At 40.1% G+C, this 19,318-nt stretch overlaps 1 protein-coding gene and 1 long non-coding RNA gene across 4 annotated transcripts in view; both read right to left on the bottom strand.

The window, feature by feature from the left end:
• Tnfsf4 (TNF superfamily member 4) overlaps positions 1-19,318 on the bottom strand; it is a 95,913-nt gene that overhangs the window by 55,441 nt on the left and 21,154 nt on the right. The window lies entirely within an intron of this gene.
• Positions 1,729-2,126, bottom strand: LOC150057761 (uncharacterized). The gene is made up of 2 exons (XR_016536784.1): positions 2,021-2,126; positions 1,729-1,971 (listed from the first exon to the last, which is right to left on the bottom strand). It is a non-coding gene; the product is annotated as an uncharacterized LOC150057761 (long non-coding RNA).

Below are 19,318 nucleotides of genomic sequence, written 5' to 3'. Positions count from 1 at the left end.
GAAAAGAAATAACTGCACATAGTATATTAAGAACAACAATCACAAAGATAAACCTCTTGTTTCCATATCCTAGAGTTCATTTTACATAGTCATCCTGTATGACCTTTTGTACATAGCTTTTGAGCTAGACATGTAATAATTATTACCAATGAGGGAAACAATAAAGTCTATGCTCCCTTGAGTCAGGCTTACTTCACTTAAGATGATTTCTTTCCAAGTGTTTCCATTTCCTTACAAATGGGGTGATGTCATTCTTTCTGATGCCAGCATAGAATTCCACTGTGTATCAGTACCACATCTTGTTGATCCAATCATCAACTGAGGGGCATCTGAGTTGGTTCCAGATTTTAGCTATGGTAAGCTGTCGCTTCCGCCTCGACCAGCAAGGAAGACGCGACACAGGATTCTTCTCCAAGTGGTTTATTCAGGAACCCTTAACAAGCTTCTTCTTTTCTCCTTCTTCCTTTTTCTTCTCCTCCTCCCGGGACTATCCCCGGTCTTATAAGACCTCTGCCTGGCCAATCCTGAAAAGCCACGTGGGAGATGTCGATAGGGCCAACTACGCGGAAGCAAGCCAGAAGCCAAAACTTAGCCATATAAGGAGTTGTTTTTCACAGAGAGCACTTGCTGTCGGGATGGCGGAAGGCGGAAACCGGCGCCATCTTTAAGGCGCGGCCCTCGCAGCTCCCCACAGCTCCCCCTTTTTTATTTATTAAGCAGCAGGCAAGAGTAGAGGTCAGGGCTCTGCTAAAAATTGTTGTTCAGGACCGTGCACTGGTCTTCACCTGGGCGGTACCTTTCCCAAGGACTACCAGACCTGTCCGATGCCTTTTTACAGAGGTGGGATTTTGGGCATCAACCCACATGCACCCTGACATGCTCTTCTTGGGGCTCACGCCGGGAAGCGATTCCCAAGTGCAGTGCGCTTGCCTCGCATCCTGCGCTTACTCTTTAAGTGTGGCAAGCCACACATAGGGGGACTGTCCTGCTTCTATGGCAGTAAAAGCTTGGACCAACATAGCCATGTTCCGATGCTGGAGGCTCCTCATGCAGCAAATACGTCACAGGCATAACAGGATAACTATGGCCAGAAATCCCATTAATGATCCCATTCCCGCCCACTCTTTCAGGTGCCCCACTGCCGACAGGATCCAGGAAGAAACGTCCTGCAGCAGAGCTTCATCAACCCGGGTAGAATTCACACTCGTAATGGCAGTCCGCAACTGCATCATTAATACATCAAATTCTCCAGCCCAATTTCCTAAAAGATAACTTGATAATTGTTTAGATAAATTTGCAGCATATGTAAAGTTATTATACACCACATTTGTTACACAATTATAGCACATAAAAATAAATCCAAACTGATCAATCCCAAAACTGATCAAGATAACAATAACCCAAAGTTAGAATATTGTCATTTGTGCACATAACAATTCCAGTCCTCACATTCAAAGCATTCTCTGTAGGAACCACAGTGGCAAGGACAATACTCGCAGCAGTAAGGGCAGGAAAACACCAAAGTCTTTTTTTACTGATGAGCGAGAAAGCATTCTCCTCCGCCTGTCCAGGCACTAGTATACTGAGTGGCTCTGACTACAACAGAGAAAATAGGGAAACATTCCAACATTAACTTAGAAAACAACATTCACACAAGCCATAGGGAATAGCAGGGCAATGGAAGAGTTAGGAGTCTTCCAGTCCCTCCCTTTTTGTTTTAAACTACTGTCCAAAAATGACTCTGGTCCCTTCATTTTAAGGGGGTTATGGGCGAAGATCCATTTTCTGTAACTTCTTCAAGCTGACTCAGGGGCGTCGTCTCTATATTTTTGTCAGGGACTTTAAAAAAGCTTTAGCCTGTTTTCAACTATTCTGAACCCGAGCACAGGCTTTCTAGATCACTACCACTTAATTCTCTTTCTCAAGTCTGCGCTTTTCACCTGTTCTTAAACTGTTTACTCCCGTATAGACCTAGATTTAGATTTACACCTGTTCTTAAACTGTTTACTCCCGTATAGACTTAGATTTACCATTCACACACACATTCGCGGTTGTTCCAGTCTGAACCCATTTGGTTCTATTCTAAAATCTCTTTACACACATTCGTTCCCTTTCATACACACATTCACAGTTACCTTTCATACACACATTTGCGGTCGTTTCAGTCTGAACCCACTTGGTTCTATTCTAAAATCTCTTCAAAAATAGAAAATAGGCCTCGCCCTACTGCTCTGGCCAGAGACTCCTGCGAGGTTCCTCCCTTCCTGGGACATTGCCTCGCCTTCCGCGAGGTTCCTCCCGAAGTGACCCGCGCTTCGGAGGTGATCTGGGAATGATTAAAATCTCTTTCACACACATTCACACATTCACTGGTTTAGTCTTTGAGGAGTTTTCTTTCTCTTTCTCCCTGTGTCTTTCCCTTTGTCTTTTTTCTCTTTCCCTGTGAGCAATTTCAGCCTATATTTTTCCTTCAGGTTTCCCTAGACACCCCCTAATCATTTTCCAAATGGTTCTAACTCCAGCTTTTAACGTGCCTTGCTCATAAGCAAAGTCCAAATCCTTCCCTAATTTATCCCAAGAAGCTACTGTAAGGTTCCCTGATACAATAAACCAGGGAGCCACAGTTTCACACTCATTAAGAAATCCTTGCAGTGTACCCTTTCTTAGTTTCAGCCCCTTAGAATGCAATAGTTCATCGAGGGCCAGAAAAATTGGATGTGACGTCGTGGCGCCCATGTTCAGTTAAGAAAATTTTTTCACTTTGTTACGCTTTCACTCTTCTTTTATCTTTGTTTCTCCCCGGGTTGCCGCTCTCTCTCTTATCTACAGAGTAGAGCCCCGAACTATGCCCACTTTGATCGCGGATTCCCATTTACCTGGGAACTTTCCGGTGCACTGCCCTGACCACAAGGAGTTCTGAATCCTCCGTAGAATGGCTCCCCGTATGGGCCACCACTTGTCGCTTCCGCCTCGACCAGCAAGGAAGACGCGACACAGGATTCTTCTCCAAGTGGTTTATTCAAGAACCCTTAACAAGCTTCTTCTTTTCTCCTTCTTCCTTTTTCTTCTCCTCCTCCCGGGACTATCTCCGGTCTTATAAGACCTCCGCCTGGCCAATCCTGAAAAGCCACGTGGGAGATGCCGATAGGGCCAACTACGCGGAAGCAAGCCAGAAGCCAAAACTTAGCCATATAAGGAGTTGTTTTTCACAGAGAGCACTCGCCGTCGGGATGGCGGAAGGCGGAAACCGGTGCCATCTTTAAGGCGCGGCCCTCGCAGCTCCCCACAGCAATGCTGCAATGAACATCTTTGAGCTCATAGCTTTCGTATGTCCTTGTTTCTGGACAATTGGGTAAATGCCAAGTAGTGGGATAGCTGGGTCATAGGGGAGCTCTATGTTTAGTCTTTTGAGGAACCACCATACTTCTTTCCATAGTGGTTGAATGAGTTTGCACTCCCACCAACAGTGTAGTAGTGATCCCTCCTGGCCACATCCCCTCCAGCATCTGTTGTTATTAGGTTTCTTGATCATGGCCATTCTAACTGGAGTGAGGTGAAATCTCAAAGTCGTTTTGATTTGCATTTCTTTTATGTCCAGAGATGTCGAGCATTTCTTCATGTGTCTATAGCCATTCTTACTTCTTCTTCAGAGAAATAGCTCTCTAAGTCTTTAGCCCACCCTAATGGGGTGGTTGTTTCTTTGAGGATTTCTTTTTCAGAGATTCAATTTTTTGAGCTGTAGGTATATTTTAGATATGAGGCCCTTTTTGTTGTATGGCTAGTGAAGATTTTCTCCCACTCTATGGGCTTTCTATTTAACTTGCTAGCTATGTCCTTTGCCATGCAGACTTCTTGTATTATTCTTACTTGTTTTATTTTATCTTTTTGAACATTTTTAAAAAATTTATTGGCAATGAGGGGCGAGGGTGGGGGGATGAAATGGGGACCAAGACATGAGAAAGGGTATCAATGTTTCTGAAGTAATGCACCTTCTATCTGGGGAATATAATGTAACCCTTCTATTAATTACAATAAAAATATATGAAAAAAATTATTGGCAGTGTCAACCATTCTGGAAAGCAGTATGGAGGTTACTCCAAAGATTAATCATAGAGCTTCCCTATGACACAGCAATCCCACTCCTGGGCATTTTAAATAAAATAAAACATGCTTATACTCATCTGTTACCATCATCTCACTCCTGAATTATATTTCTAAAAGAGAGAAAGGTACCGAAACTTGTCATAATTTGTTGCTGATTTCAGTAAGGCTCAAATGTTCTCCAAAATATATTCTATGACTTGACTATAATCACAAGTCTGTCTGAGAGCTACTATATTCAGTAACAATTAGTTTCAAGACGAAAAAAAAAGAAATTGAGAGAAAATAAAAAGCTCATAAGACCACATCTCAACAATCTCGGGATGCAATGGCTCAAAAATGCCAGCTCAGTTATGGGGGAGGCTGAGAATGTGGGACCACATGTGGAATCACAGTTCCAGAGAAATCTGGTAAAAAGAGAGAGGTTATCTACAAGGAATCTCAAACATGTGTTGGCTGAAAGTGAAAGGGTGGACAGAGATATATCATGTACTAAACAGAGTGGACTACATTAATATGAGGCAAAGGTATGAATCAGACATATGTTCTGATCTGAATCAGAAGAAAGAGGGACTGTAACTACTGTACTTGAATAAATTAACATTTTCAGTATTTTTTTGGTTGGTTACAGACATTGAACTCAGGCCCAAGTGCTGTCCCTGAGCCTCTTTGTGCTCAGGGCTAGTGCTCTACCACTTGAGCTACAGTTCCCCTTCTGGTTTTTGAGTGGCTAATCGAAAATAAAAGTGTCACAGGACTTTTCTGCCTAGGCTGGCTTTGAACTGTAATCCTCAGAATCAGAAATCCTAAGTCATTCTGAGAAGACAAGAAAAATCCTGGTGAGCTTGTACTTTATCAGCTTTTAGTAGAGTCTCAAAGGTCTCTGGGGTACTTACTTGTCACAAAGGGATTTTCTTAATTTGGGGATTTCCCCAAATATTCTTAGTCAAGCTTTAATCTTTGTAACTGTGGAGAAACTGCCTCACTGTCCAAATGGACCTAGATTGTGCTAATCAGTGAGTACAGGAATGCTAAAGGCATTCATGTTTCTACACTTTATAGTCAGTGCTTCTGAAAGTAAAATGAGATGGCTTCTCTTCTGCCCTCAATGAATAAAATCAATATAATGCCCAGTGTTCTGTTAGAGTAGTGCCAAATCAAGCAATCAAGGATAGAAGGAAAATAAAGCATAGGCTTCTTTAACCCAGGGTCAGAAGTCACACATTGTCATCTCTTCCAGATTGTTTTCAGTAAAATTAAATCACTTTATCCATCCCTCACTCAAGGGGAGAAGGAACTAAGTACCGTATCTTGTCCTCAAGAAGTGGGTGTCAAACAATTTTTGGACATACTTTAATATCTGTTTAGATGTCTGATTTTAAGTCAAGATTGATACATGTGAGACCCAAAGATTAAGGGATTGTAGAGTAATTTCCCCAAGAAATGAAAAAGTATCTTTTTAGTTCATCTACACATCTGAAAATCATGCAGGCAAGATTATCTTTAATTAGTCTACATGTTATTGAAAGGGCTGGGGGTAGGGAGGCAGAAAGATGTGTACAACTTTCAAAATACCTATAATTTCAGAAAATTTCCTTTCTATTTGCTTCCATAAATTATGAGAATAACCCATCTTTCAATATTTTTATAGATCCCAATTTACAATCCCAACCAAGGAAATTGGGCACTTTAAACAGCATTCAGGGAGTTCATTTAAACCTTTCTGCGGAAGATTAGATGTGTATAAATTGGGGAAGATAAACTTATAAATTAACTTTCAAGAAGCTAGACCGCTTTTTCTGTCTGGACATTTGTAAAAAGCTATTTGGCCTCTATGTACCCATTTGCTTGAGGTTAGGTTGAAAATTGACATTTTTTTACCAGCTTATTAAACCAGCTGGACACTATGGGATACTATTTCCACTTTTTGTAGTTCCTGTAAAAGTTTTAGTACTTTAAAAGTTCTATACGGAGAGAGCAAGTGAAGGGGTGACAGTGTCCAAAAAGAAATGTACTCATCTCAGTCAGTCAAAACCATGTTTTCTTTCATATGTGGGATCTAGACTTTAAGTAAAATTAAGGCATGAATATAGAAGGCAGACTGTTGGAGGAATGGAAACAAAAGAGACAGAGTGATGAGGTTGAATATGACTGAATACATACGTGCATGGAAATAGCGTAATGAAATCCATTCAAACTGTTTTTGAAAGGGGAAGATAAAAAAGAGTATTGGGCTGGGAATAGGACCTATTGGTAGAGTGTTTGCCTAGCATATACGAAGACCTGGGATCGATTCCTCAGTACCATGTACATGGGGAAAAAAAAGAGTAATAGGTGATGAAAATGTAAATAAAATAAATGTACTCATTACCTGACTTATATAGCTGTAACTCCTCTGTACATCACCTTTATAACAAAAAATGAAAAAATGAAATATTAAAATTATTCATTGGAATTATTTAAAAAATCAAAATAAGGGGGGGGCTGGGAGTTTGGCCTAGTGGTAGAGTGCTTGCCTAGCATGCACGAAGACCCGGGTTCAATTCCTCAGTACCCCACATTCATAGTAAAAAGCCGGAAGTGGTGCTGAGGCTCAAGTGGTAGAGTGCTAGCCTTGAGAAAGTCCAAGGACAGTGCTTAAGCCCTGAGCCCAAGCCCAGGACTGGCAAAAAAAAAAATCAAAATAAGGGGTCACCAGGGTGGCCTAGTGGTAGAGTGATGCTTAACATACTACGAAGCTCTGGGTTCAATTCCTTGGTAATACATACACAGATAAAAGCTGGAAGTGGTCCTGTGGCTCAAGTGGAAGAGGACTTACCTTGAGAAAGCTCAAGGACAGTGTCCAGGACCTTAGTTCAAGACCCAGGACTGACAAACAAATCCACACAAAAGAATAAAAGTTCTATATTAATTCATGCACTCATTCCCAGTTAAAATTTCAGGCAGATTTGATAGATTTTTTTTCCAACCACTCTTGGATTAAAACAACATTCATCTACTCTACAATGACTAATTCTTTTTCCTTTCAACATTTCCCACCTAAAAATCGATTTCTGGCATTTTATAATCTTAAGTAAGAGGATTTTTTTTCTTTTTCAAGTAATATATGAAAATAAAGGGGCTCGAAGGGTGACCTAGTGCTTGCCTAGCATCCATGAAGCCCTTGGTTCAATTACTAGGTACCACATACACAGAAAAAGCCAGAAATGGTGCTGAGGCTCAAGTAGTAGAGCACTAACCTTGAGAAAGCTCAAGGACAGTGCCCAGGACCTGAGTTCAAGCCCCAGAACTGGCAAGAAGAAAGAAAGAAAGAGAGAGAGAGAGAGAGAGAGAGAGAGAGAGAGAGAGAGAGAGAGAAGGAAGGAAGGAAGGAAGGAAGGAAGGAAGGAAGGAAGGAAGGAAGGAAGGAAGGAAGGAAAGAAAGAAAAGAAAAGGGGGAGGAAGGGAGGAAGGAAGGGAAGGAGGGAGGGTGGGGGAGGGAAGGAAGGTTGAATCATCATAAAAAAATAAACACTTTAGACTTGATAAACTTTAGTTATCTCTGTTTCTGGGTATTAAAAGATTATGCTGAGACTAATAAATAAAACTATTGTAATCAAATTGAAAACTTCGCTAAGCTGTGGCCATCTTCAGGTCTAGAAACCTAAAATGAGCAAAGCTAGAGGAGGGGGAGTGAAAGATTCCTATTTAATTCTAGTTCCACCTTCTCACTTCATTCCTGGCTAATGCTCTGGGACCTTTCACGATTGAAATAGGGTGAATAAGAAGTGATAAGGTAAGGAAAGATAATTTTTCAGTGTACAGTTATACTTGGTCACAGGTATCCTGTCTGTGAGGGACCTTCTAAATGTCAATTCTTTCCTTCTTGCGGTGGTTTTGTGGCTTTTTTCAAAGATGACGTCCATCACTAGGGATCTTCTGCCTACAGTTCCTTATACATAGGTCATGTCTCCTCTAGATGACCAACACAACTTCCCCTTTTGCTACTGATTTCTGTGGTCTACCACCCTATTAGACCTAATCTCTCAATTGGTGTGCCATGAAAAACAACCTGGTATGATTTCCTACTTCGGGGTGCCCAAAAATCCTGGGAAATTCAAGCATCCTTTGTCACACCATAAGCTAGTTCTGATGGATTCTTGTATCCATTCTGCCCTGTCCACAGAGTTCAAGCAATTGTCTTACCTCTAGACTGGGCAGATCGGAGGCAAACAGTAGCCCCTACATTTCTGCAATTCCAACAAATGCATAAAGAATTCTTCATGCTGTTTTTCTGAGCATCCTTTGTGAGTTTGAGACTATAACTTACTCATCGTTTATTGGAATGGTCAGTCTTAGGCACTGTCACTTCAGTTTCAAGTTTTATCAACTTTAGAACAAATACACTTAAGCCCATCCACTGCACTGGACATTGATGAAATGGAAGTGAGCAATTCATGGCTGATGGTGGGAGGTGGAGGGAGGGAGAGAGAAAGAAAGAACGATTGATACCTAGCAAAAGGAAAGAAATGTACATATCACCTGATCTAGAAGAAATAGTTTTATTGTTAAGGTTCCAAGAGTTGAACATTTTTATGTAAAACTTGAGGTTTTTGAATTTTTCGTTATTCGTAAGCTTGGTGATAAGGTTTATCCATGTGAATGTTAAATATGTATATTTTGTTAGCTAAGAAAATTATGTCACAGTACTATGAAATATATGCAGTTACTTAATCTCAATAAAGAAATCTTTGGGTGGGGAGAATGAGTGTTGCATGGTAAAGTGCTTGCCTAGCACAGAAAAATCTGGAAGTGGTACTATTGCTCAAGTGGTAGAGCTCTAGCCTTGATTTTAAGTTCAAGGATAGTGCCCCAGCCTGAGTTCAAGCCCCAATACTGGCCAAAAAAAAAAAAACATAGTCAAATGAAGCCAATGAAGGGAGATCCCCGTCTACTCATAGCAGACTGACAGTTATTTTTGGATAATGAAGTAGCATTGAATGTGGTAACTTTTTCTGTATCTACTGAGATAATCGTCTAACATTTATTTTGGTATGACTGCTTTTCTTTTCTCTTCTTTCTTTCTTTCTTTCACTCTTTGTATGTGTGTGTACCAGTTTCAGGGCTTGAACTCAAGGCCTAGTACTCTCATTTAGCTTTCCAGCTCATGACTGGCACTCTACCACTTGAGCTATGCCTCTAGTCAGCATTTTATTGGCTAATTGGTGATGGGTCTCACAGACTTTTTTGCTTGTTCTGGCTTCTAACCACAATCACTTCCATCTCAGCCAACTGAATAACTAGGATTACAGGTGTGGGTCACCAGTGCCTAACTTATGTATATAATTGGTTTTTGAGTCCGTTGTCTTACATTTCTAAAAAACTATAACATAATGGTAATGTAATGTTCTTCTTCCATGTCACCAAATGCCCATAAATTCCATACATAAATTTCCGATCCTCATATTAAACAAGTATAAGATATTTCCAATTATTCAAAGAATCATTGTTAAAAAGAAAAGAAATTTTGTTGTCAGGACACAAATCTCTAATGCATGATATCAGAAATCTAAACCTCTAAATGGAAGCAGGTTCCCATTTTAAAGCAACAGAAAGCTCCTTATCTTCCTCCCTATGCATTCTAGTCCTAAAATCACTAAGGCAAGCAATCTCAGGATTAGGGACAGGGGGTGGAAATGGGAATGTCACATGACTCATGAAATATACTTTCCAAACATCTGTAGCAGCATCATGATAATAGTAAAATCCCTAATAATATTAAAATACTGAAAAATCTTAATGAAAATATTCAACTCTTCAAGGGTAAGGAAGCAAGAATTTGTGTACATAATAGTTAAAACTTTGTCTGTTGGTGCCAATACTGAGCTTGAAGTTCAGACTTCATGGGCTCGCACAGTTTTGGGGGTTTTGTTTGTTTCTGGGGGTTTTTTTTTGGGGGGGTTGCTCACAGCTGAGCTCTACCTCTTGATCCACATCTCCAGTGTGTGTGTGTGTGTGTGTGTGTGTGTGTGTGTGTGTGTGTGTGTGTGCACTTTACCACTTGAGTCACATCTTCAGCTCCGAGAAGACTGATGATCAAAAAGATATCAAAAGGATCATGATTCCAAGAGATTCTGAGACAAAAAAGTTCCCAAGAAGCTCTTTCTTTTTCTTTCTTTCTTTTCTTTTTTTTTTTAATGCCAGTTCTGAGGCTTAAACTCAATACCTGAGCACTATCCTTGGGCTTTCTCAAGGCTAGAACTCTACCATTTGAACCACAGCACCCTTCCAGCTTTTTTATGAATGTGGTACCATTGAATTGAACCCAGGTCTTCATGCATGCTAAGTAAGCACTCTACCACTAGGCCAAACTCGCAACCACAAGATCCTCTTTCTGCAGAAAAAGTTAGATAGAATTATATGCTCCATGCTACCATAGACAGCACAAATAAATAAGACGATCATCCAGGTTAGCATGGGCAAAAATTGAGCCTTATCTCAAGAATAACAAGAGCAACAAAGGGCTGGAACTGACTCAGATAATGGAGTGCCTGCCTGGCAAGCACAAAGGCTGGAGTTCAAATCAACATACTTGTGCTAGTCGTGGGGCTTCAACTCAGGGCCTTATCTCCAATTAACCACCAGAAAACTGGAAGTTGTGCTTTGGCTCAAGTGGTAGAGTGCTAGCCTTGACTTGAATAGCTCAGTGCCCAGGCCCAGAGTTCAAGCCCCAAAACCGGAAGAAAAAGAAAATGTTTTACAGGTACACACCTATCATCCTACCTACTCAGGAGACAGAAGTAGGACAATTGTGAATCTAAGGCCAGACAAGGCAAAATTAGCAATGTTCTATCTCCAAAATAACTATAAAACAAAATAAAGGCTGGGAACCTGGTGGAATACTTGCCTAGCATGTGAAGTTCTCCAATATCTATAATTTACTCGAAGTCCAACATCTGGCAAAGGCCAAGACATTTTCAAAGTTGTAGAAGAAACAAGATGATTGTGTGGAGGTGAGGGGAAGGGAAATGGGGACAAAAACCATGAGAAGGGGTATCAATGCATGAGAAGTAATGCACATACTACCTGGCGAATGTAACTGTAACCCCTCTATACATCACCCCAACAATAAATAAATAAATAATCAAGTCTTATGAATTTTTCAAGCCACACCGTGCTCTTCACTTCACTTAATCCTTGCAAAAACAAAGCTCCTGAAACCAAGGCTTCTAGAATGCAGTAGAAGGTTTCTGAAATGCCGTGGTGAGACACATGCACTCAGAATTGCTCATTGTGACTAGCTTTATGGCTCAAAAGTATGATTTTAAAATCTGGTATCTGTGTATAATTTAATAGAATTTCAGATGGAAAAAATGTACCTTAAGAAATTATATGTTCCCAGTCAGGGCCAAAGACTTAAAGAGAGTCTTCTCTGAAGAAGAAATAAAAATGGCCTGTAGACACACAAAGAAATGCTTGACATATCTGGCCATAAAAGAAATGCAAATCAAACAACTCTGAGATTCCACCTCACTCCAGTTAGAATGGCCAGGATCAAGAAATCTAATAACAACAGATGCTGGCAGGGATGTGGCAAGAAGGGATCACTACTACACTGGTGGTGGGAGTGCAAACTCGATCAACCACTATGGAAAGCGGTATGGCAGTTCCTCAAAAGACTAAACATAGAGCTCCCCTATGACCCAGCAATTGCACTACTTGACATTTACCTAATTGTCCAGAAACAAGGACATACTAAATCCACTAGCACAACGATGCTCATTGCAGCACTATTTGCCATAGCAAAGCTATGGAACCAACCCAGATGTCCCTCAGTTGATGAGTGGATCAACAAGATATGGTATTTGTACACAATGGAATTCTATGCTGCTGTCAGAAAGAATGACATCGCCTCATTTGTAAGGATATGGAAAGACTTAGAAAAAGTCATATTAAGTGAAGTAAGCCACTCAAAGGAACATAGGCTCAATAGTCTCTCTCATTTGTCATAATCAGTAGAAACCTTGGGCTCTCCTAGCAGAGATTTACAGTAGAACAAAACCTAGATACATAAGGCCATATAGTATGATGCTAAATGAAAGGACCTTCAGGATATAGAAACAAAAGCCATATAATGAGTGATTGTTGTCCTTAATATACTATGTTATCTCTCATCTCTTTTGCTGTCCCTTGGTTATCTCATGTTGTTACAGTATTTCACCTTGTTATCTGATATATTGTATATATCATGTATATATCATGTATATTTGCATGTTTGGTTATTTGAAATCAGATAGGGAAGGGGGAAACAAGATGAGGGGTGGAGGTGGGGGAGGGAAATGGGGACCAAGACATGAGAAAGGGTATCAATGTTTGTGAAGTAATGCCCCTTCTATCTGGGGAATATAATGCAACCCTTCTATTAACTACAATTAAAAAAATATATGGAGGGCCGGGAGTTTGGCCTAGTGGTAGAGTGCTTGCCTAGCATGCATGAAGACCCGGGTTCGATTCCTTGGTACCACATACATAGAAAAAAGCCAGAAATGGTGCTGAGGCTCAAGTGGTAGAGCTCTCTAACCTTGAGAAAGTCCAAGGACAGTGCTCAGGCCCTGAGCTCAAGCCCGTGACTGGCAAAAAATAAATAAATAAAATAAAAAAATATATGGAAAAAAGAAATTATATGTTCCCACTTAATTAAAATCTCATTTATTATCTTCCCAACTTTCCAAAATTGAGTTCTTAGCTTCAGAACTAATTTAAAACCATGCTCTTTCTTTCTTCTTTTGAACAATGCCACAGGTGATTATTTTTAGTGTCAAAAATGTTATTCCTTTGAATCTCATTTCAATATTTTCAGCTTTCTGATCTAGTCTCAATAACAATTACGGCAAACTGGGGTTTTTTTTTCAGGCATTGTTGTGTTGTGGTTTTCTGGAAAATACCACGGGGAGGTTGCATACACACAGCTACTATGATGACGTGTCTCCAAGGGGAACTATAAGTCTAATTAAAACCTTCCTCCTTATGGTCAAAGTTTGAAAACACAATTTAAAAAAAATGAAATTTCAGGAAAGAAATCTAAACTTCTTCCCTTTCAAAAGAACTAATGAAATTTCACCAAACTAAAATTAAGAAGTGAAATCTGAAAAGCACAAAGTGGTTAGTGTTAATAGGAAGATTATTGTTTTTCTACTCAAAAACTAACATCTCCTGCAACAGAGGGCAAGTTGCTACCTCAATTAATCTCTTGTTCCAAAAAGTCTTAAGAGAAAGGGCCAAAGCTTGCAGTCCTAAGATATGAAGTGATGTCCATTCCTACCATTTGACAAGCTGCCTACACAGACCTATAGTGACTGCCTCAGGAGAGAACATCATTGTTAATGAGAGAGAAAACATAGCAGTTTTCTTCTCAGCCTAGCCTCAGGAGCTGCGCTTTTGCAAAAGACTGGGGGTGTAAGAAGAACTAAGAAACTCTTGTCAGGGGATGGGAGTTTGGATTAGTGGCAGAGTGCTTGCCTAGCATTCACAAAGCCCTGGGTTTGATTCCTTGGTGCCATATACACAGAAAAGGCCAGGAGTGGTGTTGTGGCTCAAGTGGTAGAGTTCTAGCCTTGAGAAAATGCAAGGTCAACCAGGCGAGATGGCTCATGCCTGTAATTCCAGCTACTCAGGAGGCTGAGATTTGAGGACTAAGGTTCAAAACAACCCCAGGGCGGGGGGGTGAGGAATGGGAACAAAAACATGAGAAGGGGTATCAATGTGTAAGAAGTAATGCCATCTACTACCTAGCGAAGGTAACTATAACCCCTCTATACATTACCCCGACATTAAAAAAAAGGAGCCCTGCACTAAAGAATATGAGACTCTTATCTCAAATTAATCACTAGAAAAAGGGAAGTGGGGTTGAAGCTCAAGGGGAAGGGAGGTAGCCTTGAGCTGAATAGCTCAAGGACAGCGTCCAGGTCCAGAGTTCAAGCCCCATGACTGATAAAAAAAAAAAAAAGCTCAAGGTCAGTGCTCAGGCCCTGAGTACAAGTCCCAGGACTAGCAAAAAGACATGGAAAGGAAGGGAAAGGAAAGGAAACTCTTGTCAGGTTCAAGCTCACTAACACTAGCCTTTTTTAGTTGTAACTGCCATGAATATCCCCCCCCATTGTAGATATAAACATTTGTACTATATGACTAATATACATGTGTATATAGTCATATTTCTTTATCTGTCTTATAACCCTAGCATTTAACATAGAAGTATTAAATTTATATCTACTATTTAAGTATTATTAATTTTATGGCAGCATAATTCAGTTATGGGATATCAAGAAGCTTAGACATAGCCCAAGGGTTGTGCTTTCTTTTCTCTAGAGTTAGTGTGTTTTTGATTGCGCAAAGAATGATTATAACATTATATATGTACATATTATAAATGTTATCTATAGTATATATCCTTATTTAGAGATTAAGAATGCTTTAAGGATGCCCAAATAGGCGCAAATTGATGAGACTCATGAAGATTAGACTTATGTGTCAAAACGTCATGGAGTCCCCTGCCCTTTGCAAACATTGTTCTGAGAGTGTCTGTGAGGATATGTCTAGATGAGATAACATTTTAATTATAGATCTAATAAAAAAGATTGAACTTATCAATATGGGGACCACAATCAATCACCTGAACTCTGAATAGAGCAAAATGCCTACACATAAGTAAGAGGGAATTCTTCCTGACTGACTGCCTTCAAGTTTAGACCTTAGGATTATTTTTTCTGCCTTCAGACTCTAACTGGAAGGTCAGGTGTTCTGGTGTAGAGAGGCAATTGGCCTTTGAAGTTGAACTACGCTGTCAGCTCTCCTGGCTCTCTAGATTGTCTACTGAAGAGATTGGAATTTGTCAGCTTTCATATTTCGAGAGACAATTGCTTATGTACAACCTCTTTACATACTCACTTACTTACACATACAAACACACATGCCCACACACACGCACGCGCGCGCACACACACACACACACACACACACACACACACACACACACACACACTCATGCATACATTAGCTCCATTTCTATGGAGACTCCTACCACACTGCTATAGTGGAAAAGGAGAAAAGATCTGTGCAGAGTATAGTACAGGAAGTAACACTAAGATACTCACATTTAGAGAGGGACCCTAACCCTCCAGAAAGATCCCTTTAATGATGTCTTAAGAAGATGCTTTCTTTTAGAAACTTATCATCTTAAATAGGTTACCAAAGCAAATATGTCAGCAAGGCAAAAATGAAGAGAGATTAGAATATACCTAATATGTCTGTATTCTTTGGGTAACAAACAAGGAAAAACACACAGGAGAAGAATCTCTCTGTCTCTCTCTGTCTCTGTCTCTCTCTGTCTCTCTCTCTGTCTCTGTCTCTTTCTCTCTCTCTCTCTCTCACTCACTCGCTCCCCCTCTGGTCAAGGCTTGAAAGTAGCAAAGAAGGAGTTTCAATAGAGCTATGAGGGAAGAGTCAAAAGATATGAAGCATATACAAAAGTATTAACTAAAATATGACATATTCAAGGGAAAACTCACATGGTGTGATTCCTTAGAAAAGCAAAGTCATAATAAATACTAGGATATGTGTACTTGAAAGAGGTGGGGTGAGGTCAAAGGGAAATGGGAAGATGAGTGAAGAGAAGGCAGCCAGGAATTCAATATATATCCCATGAATTAAAGTGAGGGAAGGGATGAGTTGGGGGTGGGTGAGAATGTTGAGAGGGGTCACACTCATGAAGATGCACTGCATTCAGGACAACTACGTAAAGATAATTTCAAAAACAAATTCCATTGTGTACAAATACCACATCTTGTTGATCCACTCATCAACTGAGGGACATCTGGGTTGGTTCCATATCTTTGCTATGGTAAATAGTGCTGCAATGAACATCATTGTGCTAGTGGATTTAGTCTGTCCTTGTTTCTGGACGATTGGGTAAATGCCTAGTAGTGGAATTGCTGGGTCATAGGGGAGCTCTATGTTTAGTCTTTTGAGGAACTGCCATACTGCTTTCCATAGTGGTTGAACGAGTTTGCACTCCCACCAACAGTGTAGTAGTGATCCCTCCTGGCCACATCCCCTCCAGCACCTGTTGTTATTAGATTTCTTGATCCTGGCCATTCTAACTGGAGTGAGGTGGAATCTCAAAGTTGAGTTATTTGCATTTCCTTTATGGCCAGAGATGTTGAATATTTCTTCATGCATCTATAGGCCATTCTTATTTCCTCTTTAGAGAAGACTCTCTTTAAGTCTTTGGCCCGTCTTTTAATGGGATGATTGTTTCTTTGGAGATTAGTTTTGGAGTGATTCAATTTTTTGAGTTGTTGATATATTTTAGATATGAGGCCTTTGTCCGTTGTGTGGTTGGTGAAGATCTTCTCCCATTCTGTAGGCTTCCTAATTAATTTACTAGCTATGTCCTTTGCCATACAAAAGCTCTGCAGTTTAATGCAATCCCACTTATCCAGTCTTTCTCTGATTTGCTGTGATTCTTGGTCCTTATTAAGAAAGTTTTGACCTGTGCCAAGGAGGCCTAGTGTATCTCCTATTCCTTCTTGTAAAGTTTTCAGTGTGTTGGCTTTTACCTCAAGGGGTTTGATCCATTTGGAGTTAATTCTAGTGCAGGGTGACAAAGAAGGCTCCAACTTTAGTTTTCTGCAGGTGCTTAACCAGTTCTGCCAGCACCACTTGTTGAAGAAGCTGTCTTTCTTCCATTCTATTTTTTTTGGCTCCCTTGTCAAAGATTAGGTGGCCATAGATCTGTGGTTTAATATCTAGGTCCTCAGTTCTATTCCATTGGTCTTCAGGCCTGTTCTTGTGCCAGTACCAAGCTGTTTTGTTAATTATAGCTCTGTAGTAGAGTCTAAAGTTTGATTTTGAAATTCCTCCTGCGCTGTTCTTTCTGCTAAGAAGTGTTTTTGCTATATGGGGTCTTTTATTATTCCATATGAAATTTTGGATTGCCTCTTCTGTTTCTTTAAAAAATGACATTAGGATATTGATGGGTATTGCATTGAATTTGTAGATAGCCCTTAGCAAGACTGTCATTTTCACCGTGTTGAATTTTCCAGTTCAGAAGCATGGGAGGTTTTTCCATTTCCTCAGTTCTGCTTTAATTTCCTTTTTCAGGGTTTTAAAGTTTTCATCAAAAATGTCCTTTGCATTCTTAGTTAAGATAATTCCTAGGCCCTTTTTTTCTTTGAGGCTATTGCAAAAGGAGTTGCTTTCCTGATTGTTGCCTCATTCCTCTCACTGTTGGCATATAGGAAGGCAGTTGATTTTTGAGGGTTAATTTTATACCCTGCTACCTTGCCAAAGTTTTGAATCAGCTCAAGAATGACATCGCCCCATTTGTTAGGAAATGGGAAGACTTAGAAAAAAATCATATTAAGTGAAGTAAGCCAGACTCAAAGGAACATAGGCTCAATGGTTTCCCTCATTTGTCATAATCAGTAGAAACCTTGGGCTCTCTTAGCAGAGATTTACAATAGAGCAAAACCTAGATACATAAGGCCATATAGTATGACGCTAAATGAAAGGACCTCTAGGATATTGAAACAAAAGCCATATAATGAGTGATTGTTGTCCTTAATATACTATGTTATCTCTCATCTCTTTTGCTGTTCCTTGGTTATATCATATTGTTACAGTATCTCACTTTGTTATCTGATATATTGGATATATTTGTATTTGGTTATTTGAAATTGGATAGGGAAGGGGGAAAACAAGATGAGGGGTGGGGGTGAGGGGAAGGAAATGGGTACCAAGACATGTGAAAGGGTATCAATGTATGTGAATTAATGCACCTTCTATCTGGCGAATATAATGTAACCCTTCTATTAATTACAGTAAAAAATATATGAAAAAAACAAAACAAAACAAAAAAACTTGGTTACTGAAAAAACAATTAGAAACACTATATACATATAGGCATAAGCCACCAGCACTAGAAACATTATACTTATGTATGCATGCATGTATGTGTATAGATAACATATATATGTAACATAACAATATAGCATATGGGTATTTCCTCTCATACTCTGTTTCTCCAGCTAGAGAAGACCATCTCTGAGAGCCCTGCTTCGCAGTGAGATCCTCTGTCTGCTAGGAATGGACAGCCTTAGTAAATGAAACAACCACCCTTCCTTTTTATCTGCACAGAGAAAAGAACCCAGAAAGCCCGTGGTGGAAAAGACCACCACGGGCTCCAGAGCACTATGAGAAAAGACAGAAGGAAGTGGAAGAATAAGGAGAATCCTAAAACTACCAAAAACAAAAAGAAAAAACAAGAGTTCGGCCTAGTGGTAGAGTGCTTACCTAGCACGCACAGAGATCCAGGTTCAATTCCTCAGTACCACATACATAGAAAAAGGCAGAAGTTGTGCTGTGGCTCAAGTGGTAGAGCTCTAGCCTTGAGAAAGCCCAAGGACAGTGCTCAGGCCCTGAGTTCAAGCCCAGGATTGACAAAAAAATGCCTATAGTCCTACTGTAGCAGTGCACTCTAACTATGTGACCTTTACTTTCTCAACAGTGACAATGAATCTTCAGTTCCGTCCATTCTTCCTGTCAATAAAACTACCACACTGATAATAAATATCACACAAAAAAATTCATTTATCTTACAAACATACTACCTCTCCCCCAAACACTTTATTCTGCTCAACAAATCTTTGGATATTTTTCCATCCTCTGCCTGCTCCAGCCATTCATGGTTCCAAGTTGATCATCTCTACTCTACCTCTCAACCAATGACCTACAGTCCTACATGCCAAGGAGACCAAGTCACTAGCCCAAAACTCTAATCTCTGGCTTTTGGGTGGTTAACTGGGGATAAAAGTTTCACAGACTTTCTTGACCATGCTGGCTTTGAACCATGATCCTCAGAGCTCAGAGTCCTGAGATGCTAGGATGACAGGCATAAGCAATCAGGGCCCAGCTCTACCTCCTAACATTTATAATGTGATAATAAATGGTAGCCAGGAAGTGCATTCCTCTGCAGAAGAATTCTTTCATCTTGGCCAGAGAAAGAGGGGAAAGCCCTTCCAAGAAAACTAGAAGTGATTCTTTGGTGGTTGTGAAGGCTCAGAACATTGTATGGAGAGGAAAAGATAGTCATTACCATTACCAATAACAAAACATTTCCTTCCCCTTAGCAAAGTCAACACTCAACAAGAGTTAAAGGAAGAGAATACTGTGGTGCTATGTC

The sequence above is a fragment of the Megascapheus bottae genome, chromosome 10, assembly GCF_031878675.1.
Source record: "Megascapheus bottae isolate mThoBot1 chromosome 10, mThoBot2.hap1, whole genome shotgun sequence".
Lineage (NCBI taxonomy): Eukaryota > Metazoa > Chordata > Mammalia > Rodentia > Geomyidae > Megascapheus > Megascapheus bottae.
The sequence above is the reverse complement of the archived record's forward strand: the minus strand, read 5'-3'. Positions and strand labels throughout refer to the sequence as shown.